Genomic DNA, 11,681 nt, shown 5'->3' with positions numbered 1-11,681 from the left:
TGTTGTATGTGCGTGTGTGTTTGTGTGTCTGTGCAGATGCACGTATGTGTGTAAATGTCAGCCTGTCGGAGAGAGCAGGTGTGTTGTGACAGACGGGTGTGACATTTAGCTTTAGTTTTTATACCAAAAACTCCATCCATCCCTGTCTATACAAACCCTGAGATGTCAGATTATCGCCTCGCTATGTGCTGTTTTTTATGTTTACAGGTTAGATGTGTGATGTCAATTAGCAGAAACGTACACATCCTTTCATTTATTCACTTGCTGTAAAATTACATAATCACAGCTCAGAGCTACATCTCAACTGCAACATTTTATACACAGCCAGTCTGGGAAATGTGAAATTACTTTATCTTTGACAAAGACACTTAAAATTCATCTGGTGATACTGCAGCACATTTTTCACTGCTGCTAAACTTACCCCACAAATGGTGATATTTTAGGGATATTAAGTCATAGGGCGGTAGGGTGGAGTAGTGATTATCACTGTCACCTGGCCAACCCGGGGCCTTTCTGTGCAGAGTTTGCATGTTCTCCCTGTGCCTGTGTGGGTTCTCTCCACTGCTTTAGCTGTCTACATACACTTCAGTTCCTAAAGGCAAGTTTATTTGTTTACAACATTTTCATATGCAACAGCAATTTAAAGTGCTTAGCATAATGCGCACACATGGGTAAAACATTAAATTTGACTTAAACAACAATTTCATGACAGTAGAAGTGGCAACATGCATGAGTGGATACCTAGTACTTTTAGTACATCTGTGGCAGACTGGATTCTCACTGGTCTCATATTCTGGACCCCTTTGCTTAAAAATAGTAGCAGATAAAGTGCAACATAGGGTGGAATTAAGAAACATTTATTGAAAACTTGGCTACAGTTGGGTCAGATCTGTCTGCCTAATGAATTTTTTTCTCATTTATTTTTCACTGTAGACATTCTTGTAAATTTTTCCATATTGCTGATTAATTCATTTTTTGAACGAGGCGTCACTAGCTTAATAAGCCTTTACAAGTATATGCTTAAATGTCTTTAGCTTGCCATCTGACCACTTCTTTACCCTAGCCATGGTTCTCTGCTTTGAATTGACAGTATTGATAGCCTCTTCTTTTTTGCCATTCAACAGCTTTTGAAAACCACTGAGCTTGATTTAAAAAAAAAGTACATCCTCTAAAGACTGGGGTTTTATTTTTTTTTTTTTTTTTAATGCCAATGTCAGGCGTATTGTTTATCTTTGACAAAATGTAGTTTCTGGTAGCATGTTTACTTTTAAAACAGTGATCAGGTGGACTTCTGGTTATTCACAAAACTGAAAGCCTGTTGGCGTATACAATAGCTGTCAAATGATGGGATGTTAACAACATCAATCATATTCTCTTATATCACAGCAATGCAAAAAGCCAAGAGGTTTTTAATAATGCTTTTGCAGTCCCTGCTTCCAGTTTGCCTGGTACAGTAACTGTACTTAAAGTTTCCACATTTATCTCTGGGGTCACAGAAGCCAGCAAAAGAAAAGTTAGGTTCCATGGCAGCAGAGAAGGTCACAGCAGCATCACTGAATATTTTTTGTTGTTCAAGTGACGGGTCACATAAGTAGAAGAGATCTATGAACTGCAGTGTTTGAGTATACGAAATATACGATTTTGTAAAACATTCAATTAAGGCACTGTATTTAAAAGATATAGTTCCTATGCTGTAAAGCCCCTGTATGTAATTACACTGGATAAAATTCAAAAAGATAAAATGCTCTTGCCTTGTACCCCTACACCGGAGACAGGACTCTAACTCAAGAACTTCAGACTTGCATTTTGTGACTTGGGAACAACTCTGGGTGACACCAGCATCAGTAGATGTAGGGCAGTGGCACAGAGCTAGTTTTGCAAAATCAAGCTGGAACACATTAAACATTATATAGGTATCATGCTGGAGCTCTGTTTAGAGTTTCTTCTACCTTGCTGAGGTGTAAACCTAGCAGGCTAATCAATACAATTAGTAATCAGTCATATATCCTGCACCAAGGTTTAAAAGGTAGAGCTGGTGAAGGTCAGTGGTACCATACAAGAACAGGAAGGGTAGTGACTAATGAAAGCACAAGTCAAAGTGATCCTTGATAGTGCTGACAGAACAACATCACCACAAGGTAAACTCTGCTCTGGAGTTTCTGATCATACTGTATGACATGAGCAGATATTGTCCAGGCATTACAGTATCTAGGTATTCAGATTTCTGTTCCTGTAAGCACTTTTAAAACTCAGCTTTCATTACATTTACAGCAGTCGTTCAATACTGTCCATAAAAAGCACAATAATTTAAGTCAAAGCACAAAAAACAAAGGTACACCTACAATATTCAAGCAAGAACTAAATGAACAGATAAATAACTGAAATGCAAATATACAGTCAGACAAAATTAGTCTTCCATCTTAACTGATTTTCTTTTACTGTGGTTGAAAAGATTCTGTTGTGGGTTTATTACTGTACAAGCCAGAGACTCAGTTTGGGAGAGGAACAGTAAAGCTGGTTTGGGATACTGCTGCTAAGACAGCTAAGCCTCCAATGCTTCAGCACCAAACCTGACACCACCATAATGGGTATTATAGAGGGATACCACATAAATCTGGACTGTAGGGAGGAGGAAGGGACTAAGAAGGATGGGGGAAATGTACCATGTGTTGGTGTAGAGGGTGGACACGTACTGTATGTCCTCAGGTGGTGTTGACTGTGTAAAAAGGGAGTAAGTACAGTATGTTTGTCCAAAGCTAACAATGCCAGATCTCTCACTGTACACTTCTCTAATAGTTCTTTTCTGTTCAGTCTTGTAATTCCAGGCCTTGTGATGCTGAATGTCAAGCATGTTGAGCAAATGCAGTGTTTGAAGCCATGCTGTAGTGTGTAATGCACATGGTGCTACAGAGGCAGACATCTAAAAACCCTGATTTTTAACCTTCTGATGTTTATCAGAACGTGATTGGTTCATGACCCTGATGCATTGGTACAGCGAGTGCCAAAGGCCTGAAATGGTGTTTTAAAGTGTAATTACCTGTACCTGTGAAAAAGTGCCTTTAAAAAGGTAATTAGTTAAATCTTCAGACCGACAGCCCTGCACTCAGTGCACACTAGTAAAAAATACGATCACTCCACTACAGCTACACACAGAAGAGCTGAGCTATGAGTAATATTTCAGTGTGGTTACTGTCTATAAATAATCTGGCCCTGTGCAGTCTTCACATCCCCAGCCAATATGTTTGGGATGACGTAAAACAGGATGTTAAAAGTGGTGCAAGATGTAGGGGGTAGCTGTCATGTAAGGAAGCTCAGCATGCTGCTGAAGCAGTTAGCCAAATTTCAATGGGGAGTGTCAGAGAAATGGTTGATCGGCATGCTGCTGTATGAGGTACAGGCCTATATATCATACCTCTAATCTTTTTAATTGGCCTTAACTGTAAAGGTCAGTGAAATAAAACTCCTGAGGTTGATTAATTGATGGCAACTTTGAGAAGGTGACATTTAAGAGTATTGCTTTTTATCTGCACTTGGCTGCAGTAATGATTCTCCCAAAAGAGTGATTGCTAAAAAATTGTGCAGTTTTAACATAAAATTCTCCACGGACTGTCAAAGTTTATTGATTTCTATCCTACTCAGTGTAAGCAGACAGCTAGGTGTATATGAGAATGTCCTTTAGTTAAACAAGCCACCGAGCAAGGTCTCAAAAACTGAGCTGTGTCAGATCTAATTCAAATCATTTCCAGCTAAACGCATACTGTGTATGCATGTGCACACACACAAATGTACTAAGTTTTCACAACTGAGCATCATTTATTGAACTTCTTCCCACAGGGGAAGGAATAAGAATCCCACTTAACCCAGGGTAGGTCTCACACCAGGAGCAAAGTCTTTATGAATCACAATCAAGCATTCACACTTGAGACAAAGTCAACAACTTCATGAAACTGATTCGTGCCTCCAGTGAATAATTTTAACAAGCAATGTTTTGCGTTGCAAATTATCTAAATACTTAGGAACACAGGATAATCACCGCAAACAACGAGAGGTAGCTGTTGAAATGAAAATAAGCTTATATAGAAAATAAAAAGATATATATAATATAAATAAAAGAAAGGCCTATATTTGACATCAGGTTGCAAGAATAAAACATCATGCTTTTTATTTTTGAACACATTTCCCACTTTGGATAGTCAAATGATTCGGAGTTTGTCTTATTAAAGTTTTAAACAAACATTTGCATTTTATATCCAAGATTTTTGCTTACTGAACACTTCGTGTGTGTGTGTGTGTGTGTGTGTGTGTGTGTGTGTGTCCAGTGCTGTCCACAGATATTTTTGAGGAGGGCTTGTAGTCCGCTTGGGCAGCTTAAGCTGGGTGAGGGGTCACTGATCAGTGAAGCCTGTTGACATTGAAAGTCTGGTAGGTTATTGTGTACGCAATCTACTCTACATAAATGGTGGGAACTGCAAAGGTCAAAGTAAGGAAATATTGAAAAACTTAAAATGCCATTGCAGTGAAACTCTGGCAAATCAAAAAAATACTAAATTTATACTTGTAGATTCCCATAAATTGATTTGAATACACAGATTCCCGAAGGCTGAAACCTTTGCATTTTTGATACTTCATTACATTACTGTATGTCAGTACACTGAATCATACATGGTTATTTCAAAAGGAACAAATTGTTATACTATCTCTTCCAACGAGGCCAAACAAGGCCTATGGTGTCAGTTCACACTGCACCAATCTGGAGCCCAACACTAGGGGAAAAAAGAAAAAAGAAGTTGGTATTCATAACAACTAGCCAAAATATGATACTGACATTTGTAGTTGCTTTTTTTTTTAAACTAAAATTAGGAGGCATCAGGAGGGAAACAGATGGAGTGAAGGTGGGAGTGCCCAGTAGATTCTCATGTGAGTACTATAATTACACCATGCCATTAGACCTGCAGTCTATAATTAACTATACCTTCTGGGATTAGCATGAGCAAAGTCACTGGGGGAGGGAAATGAGAGAGAGAGAGATGGAGAGCAGCCCAGGTATGAAGAGGTTGTGTGGTGAGATGTAGGAGAGAAACAGGGCAATAGAAACAGAAATGAAAGACTGAGGCAAATTTTTGTATTCCCTGGGGGCAGGAATTATATACCACTACTGTATATTTACGCTGATGCTTTCTGCACTAGTGTCTGTGCAGGAGAAATTCATTTAGGACAAAGTTTGTATTTTCTATAATACCTTTTGACTCAAATGTTTTTGTTAAACTACTTTTCTTGAGTGACTTCATGGAGTTGAGACAGTGGACCTCCTCAATGGTGCATGGAGGACTAGATGGGCATGATGAAGGGATATCATAAAGTACAGTATATAGTTTGATAGGTCTGCTATGATCAGCCTTGAGGAAAAGAAAAGAGCAAGCAATGTGATGCGAACACTGGCTGAATGATGGAGAAAATGTATGCCAATGACAAGTGGTACTAATTCCATAGTGTAAAATAATAATAAAAAAAAAACAGACATGCATTATGCTGACAGAGATTAATTGCATGTGCATTAAACCATGGAGAAATGAACATTTGAGCTATTGCATCATTTTAGGCCACTACTGAAAGAGGATGAGTTAATTGAATATTAAGTACTATAGGAGTAGTTGTATAATTCCAATACTTTCCATTTCCATCTCATTAAACTAATACTAAATGCTCAGTGCATTACTCATACTTGGTAAACAAACTGTTTGTATAGAAAGTGTAAAAGCCTTTAAGGTTTAATACTAATTGTGTGAGAGAGAGAGAGACAAAGAGCAGGATGGACAAAGAAAGACAGACAGGCAGAGAAGGAGACAGAAGGAATTAGAGTGTGTGTTGAGGTGTGACTGCCCTGCTCTACTTGACTAATGAGGTGGTGTTAACTTGGAGGAAGTCAGAGCTCATTCTGGCTACGCTTGACCCCAGTGCTAACACTAACACTCTGTGACAGCTACATATACACTGACTGCCACCATCAACCCCAACTCTGTTCATTATCTGCCTTGGTCTGAGTGTGAGTATGACTTTGGTGTGTTGTGTTGTGTGTATGTATCTCACAACGAAAGAAATAACTAGCCAAGTCATTTAGTCTTTTCATTGAGTCCTAAACTACACATTTTTTCTTTGTCAAGTCAAAGTGATGTTTCTTAAGCGTTCAAAAAGGTGCACGATATTTTTACAATTTTACAAATAAAATGCATTTTTTTAGTTGCTCTGATTAAACATGTACAGCAAAGATGTGTACCAGTTATTAGTGTGGAAACCCAAATGGAGCCCATCGAGGCCTGCTGGTACCTGAGGGTTTGGGCAGAAATTTTGAAATTATATTCTGGTCCGGGTAGGGGTCAAACACAATCAAAATTTAGGTTAGACAGCTGGAGCGCTCGAATGTCTGCTATGATTAATGATAAGGGGAAAAACATCATAAAAAATCAAATGCGTTGGGTTTGGATGTTATGGACCCCATTTCGATGATGCAACAATCAAGGTGCATATAGGGAATGTCCAGACCATTTTTGCCTTTTTTTTTTTGTTTTGTTTTTTTTGAGAGCACAAAGAGTATTTTTGCATCAAGGGATTGTTTTTAAAAGCCTGTTACTTACTCTCTCGATAGCATAACATGCAATAAGCCAATCTAAATGCCATCTCCCATTCCCTTTCAAAGACAGTTGCGTAGGCACCACTGTGAATAGCCGGTATCGACAGCGGATTTATCTGGAGGGAGAAAGGAGAAATTTAAATACCTATGTGTAGAGCCATGATTGCTCAATTTGCCTTTTACATTGACCATTTTTATGACCAAATAATTGATGGAAAATATAATCAACCATTTGCATGTTTTAAAATAACTTGGTGTCTGAAAACATTTTTAATTCAAGGCACTTTGGTGCACTGTTGTCCAAGTGGCAAGTAATGAGTCCACACTTTGTGCACCCACTTACAAACGCACATATTACTAACTTGATCCAGCACCTTTAAAATGGCAAACTCTTGACTTAGACCAGCTTTTTGTTGGTCACTGGCACAACTTTGTGTTGTCCTCAAGATACCAAGTGCGCCAAAACATGCCTACAAAGCCCCCATCATTTACATCGACACTCCCAGGTGCACGAAAGTGTATATGGCATCTCCATGGTGCAGGTGCTAGGACACCAAAAAAAAGGGCCTTGCGTCGGGTGCAAGATAGAAGTCCAGCTTTGACACGGGACTGTACGCCTGGTGCTGGGTGGAAGATTGGGGTCCCTATACTATGTGAATTGGGTCCGGGTTGAGAATGGACACCAGACACTCAGGCACAGAACTATGCAGCCCAATCCATGCTTTACTTAGTAATATCTTCGGCCTAGTCCTATACCTCTCAAATTGGCACACAACCATATCAAACATTTTTAATACCTGCATTATTAATGATATTAAAAGTAAATGCTATGATCTTTAGTTATGTAAAAGCCAGAAACGTGTGTGTGTTGTTTTCATCAACCACAGCTGGCAGCTGTTCCTAGCAAAAACTTTGACTACAGTTACAAAATGAACTAAAGCTAAAGACAAAAAGGAGAACCACTATCCTTGAGTGTTTAGAAACACAATCTCAAATGAATCCTAATGTTACTATCTGCTGGATCTACCTTATAAATATGCAAATGTTTGCTAATTTGTTAGCCATTACATCTTGATTGTTTTCAGCATATTTAGAGGTTTTTATGTCTCCTAATGACTAATGTAGATTTGTTTTAATTCTGAGGAAATTTAAGGGTCTGAGATATTATAGTACATAGAAATGTGTGCTGTTTTTCATTTTTTCAGCATGCTTTTTAGACATTTGGAGATTTGGTCTTTTTAAACGGCATTGAAATTGTGTGCGACTAAATGTGAAATTGGCTTTGAATGTCACAAAGTAAGGGACCAAACAGGGGTTTCCCTCAGGTCAATAAAGAGGCACTTTATTTCTACCACATGAATGCTGTGAACCTTCAGATAGCTGGCAGGTGAGCCTGGGGTTAGAGGCAACCTGCCATTTCACTGTGTTCACGAAACCCACCATCAAACAACTGGAGGTTGGACTGAGGAAGAAGCCCTTCCGCCAAGCAACTTTGGGCTTGTATTAAAAGGTTACTACATTATATTGAATTCTATGGAAGTTCAGGTTTTTATCCACTATGACACAAATGGTGGCTGACAAAATATTAGGAACACCTTTCTGTATACACCAATCAGCCATAACATTATGACTAATACTGTGTACAGAGTCAATGCAGCAGTTGGTTGGTACTTGTGTCACTCTGCAGCTGCTTGGCTGCAGTGATCCTGTCAGGAATTTGTCTACAATTTATGTAAAAAGAGTGAAAACTGTGGTCATGACGAGAAGTTACAGATAATTTAGACAAATTCAGTAGCCTCCCCAATCTAGGTGTGATACTATAGCTGCTGAATGGTTCTTTTTAGGGTAGATAAACTTTTAAATTTCGTTCTATAAGTTATCAGTGAGCCTTGGGTGTCTATGACACTGTCTCGCTGCTCATCCTTCTCAGACACTTTTGGTAGGTACTGACCACTACAGACCAGGAACACCCAACAAGACCTGCAGTCTGGGATATGATCTGATCCAGTCATCAGCTATATTCTGGCCCCTGGCAGTCACTCAGATCCTTACACCTGTCTGTTTTTTCCTGATTCAACACATCAACTTCAAGAATTGAATGCTCACTTGTTGTCTGATATACCCCACACACTGACAGGTGCCGCTGTAACAAGATAGTCAGTTACTCACTTCACCAGTCAGTGGTCATAATGTTGTGGCTGATCAGTATAATTGTGAACAGTCCAAGGGCACTTCTTAAAAAGACAAATGTTGTAAGGCACTTGTATATGATTTTAGTTGGATGTGTTAATATGGTGTATACCTAAATATATCCTTAAGAGGCTCGGATAAGCAAACAGCAGACTCTTTGAAAAACCTTTTAAACTTTATGACTTTCTAAATTAACAAAAGTCAGCAAATTGGTTATAGGTCAGTGAGTTTGTAAACTAATGAAATACCAAGGCCTTTTATTTCATTACAGAATAGCCCAGAGGTAAGGAGTAGTTAAACAAAGAGCATATAGAGGGCAGGGCTTTAATACAGTGCTTGCCCTCTATATGCACTTTGTTTAACTGGGATTACTATAGAGGGTTTTGTTGTGAATGTGTAGTCATGAATCTCCTGGTATTCCTGTACGTTCTGACAGACGGCTAAACTAAATGCTTGAGAGCTAGAGGAATACAAAGAGGGAGACAGGAGAGACATTCATACAGCCCCTCTGTTGTTTGATGAAGACTTGTTGTAACTTTTCCCATATGGTTTGCATTGTATTTCTCCTCTTTACCATGTGACAGCTGTATGGAACCTAGGGATTCGTAACTATCAGGCTATACATATGGGAGCCGTCTGTTCTGGATACCTCTTGGCACATCAAAGTTAGAATCATCTCTCTGCTGCTGAAAAGACAGGGAGGAGGAGTAAAAATTTGAATACTGTACCTGTCTAAATAGAAGATGACAAGAAAGTGCATTATGTAGTCAAACCAGCAGGATATATATTTTCATATAGACACAGTACATTTAACTAATTACAGTGTTGCATGTAGAACCTTTAAGACAGAGGTTTCTACATTGAGTGTGTCATGTTAAAGGCCAAGTTATGCTTTGTAAAAGCTAAAATTATTATAAAATGTACGTTGGGCATACTGTGTTGCTTAGATACAAGTCCAGCTACATCAGTGTGTTTTTCTGGATGAGCCCAAGTAGGAGAGGAGAGGAAGGGAGAAGAGAAACTCAGAACATCATGGGGCCCCCCAGCAGCCTAGGCCTATAGCAGCGTAACTAAGGGAAGGCTCAGGGTCACCTGAGCCAGCCCTAACTATAAGCTTTATCAAAAAGGAAAGTCTTAAGTCTAAACTTAAAAGTAGAGAGGGTGTCCGCCTCCCAAACAGGGAGCTGGTTCCACAGGAGAGTAGCTTGATAGCTAAAGGCTCTGCCTCCCATTCTACTTCTGTAGACTCTAGGAACCAAAAGTAGACCTGTGCTCTTTTGGGATGATAAGGATCTACAAGGTCTTTAGAATACAACAGAGCCTTGTCATTAAGGGCTTTGTATGTTAGGAGAAGGATTTTAAAATCTATTCTGGATTTTATGGGGAGTTAATGGAGAGAAGCTAATATGGGAGAGATATGATCTCTCACTAGTTCTGTCAGTGCTCTGGCTGCAGCATTTTGGATTAACTGGAGGTTTTTTTTAGGGAATTACTGGGACATTCGGATAGTAAAGAGTTACAGTAGTCCAGCTTGGAAGAAACACTTTGGATGGACCAGATTAAACTGTCAAAACAGTAACAAATGATGTGCAACAAATGCACTGTGATAATTTGGACATTACATTCTAAACAACTTCAGTCCTGCTTCTCATTTCTTTTCTTTAGTTCCTTTGCTGCTTTCAGCTACCCATTCATCCACCATCCCAACCCTTTCTCTTTCCTCACCTGTCCACAAGTGCCAACACAATTTTTATGGATATTTATTCATAACTAACATGCCAATCAAAAGACTTCCATGAAAAGTCCAGCAAGAGTGGAATACTGCTTATATCAAAACATCTCTAGGCTGCATTTATTTAAAACCAGAACTAGGTTCTGGTGTATTCAATCTGGTGATTGGTAACATCTTACCCAATTTGGGAAATGATATTAATTTTATGTGGGACTTCACACAGAACAATTTGCATACTTTGAACCTATTTTAAATGACTATAACTTAAAATACTATGTGGATATTAGGGCTTAAAACGTTATTTCACTATAACCTCAAAGGACGGCTCTCATCTCAGGACCCAGGACCTGAGGGGGGCATTTCTAAAGGAAACATTTGTGGCCAGAATATTAAGTTAAAGATTTTATATGCCAATGCTTCCATGTGATTAATGTCACACACAGCTGCAAGGGCTGCAGTAATTCTACATTGTAGTAGGTGTGCAGGTTCCTGTAATTGTGTGTAAACAGTCTGCATATGCAAAAGTCTAGTTTTTCCACATCATTAGAGCAGGTCTGCTCTACCGTGCCCACCAGAGTGCAATAGTAATAGAGCTATTTAAACTCAAACTTCATTTGATCTCGCAGCTCCTCACTTTAGCAGGTTTCTGCTGAAGTTTTGCACTATTCTATTGTGCAATTAGATTAATTTAACGGAGGCAAATGTGCCTATAAAGGAACCCTTATCCCAGAACGGCTGTGACAGTCTGACTGTAGATCATTCACACAAATACATTACAGGTATGTCAATATGTACTGCATGCGAGTACATACTGCACATGAATGCGAGCGCATGCCCATAACATTATCTTATCTGTTTAAGCTACTTTAAATACCTTCATATAAGAGCCAATGTAATTTAGGAACATGCAATGGGTCATTGTACATGATGCCTTGTTTTGGGACACATTTTCTTGAAATCAGGGATTCGATTAGTCGAGGGGGGAGCTTTTATACAATGTTACTGTAGATACAGGTAACAATCATACATCAGTCTTTAGCTTTTTACATGCAGCTGTACTGTCAGATACAGAAACCCAAATGATATGAAATGAGAACTAATTGGCTTAACCTTAACAAATTAAAGAGTCTG

This window comes from Monopterus albus, unplaced genomic scaffold (assembly GCF_001952655.1).
Source record: "Monopterus albus unplaced genomic scaffold, M_albus_1.0 scaffold46.1, whole genome shotgun sequence".
Taxonomy (NCBI): domain Eukaryota; kingdom Metazoa; phylum Chordata; class Actinopteri; order Synbranchiformes; family Synbranchidae; genus Monopterus; species Monopterus albus.
Note: the sequence above shows the minus strand (reverse complement) of the source record.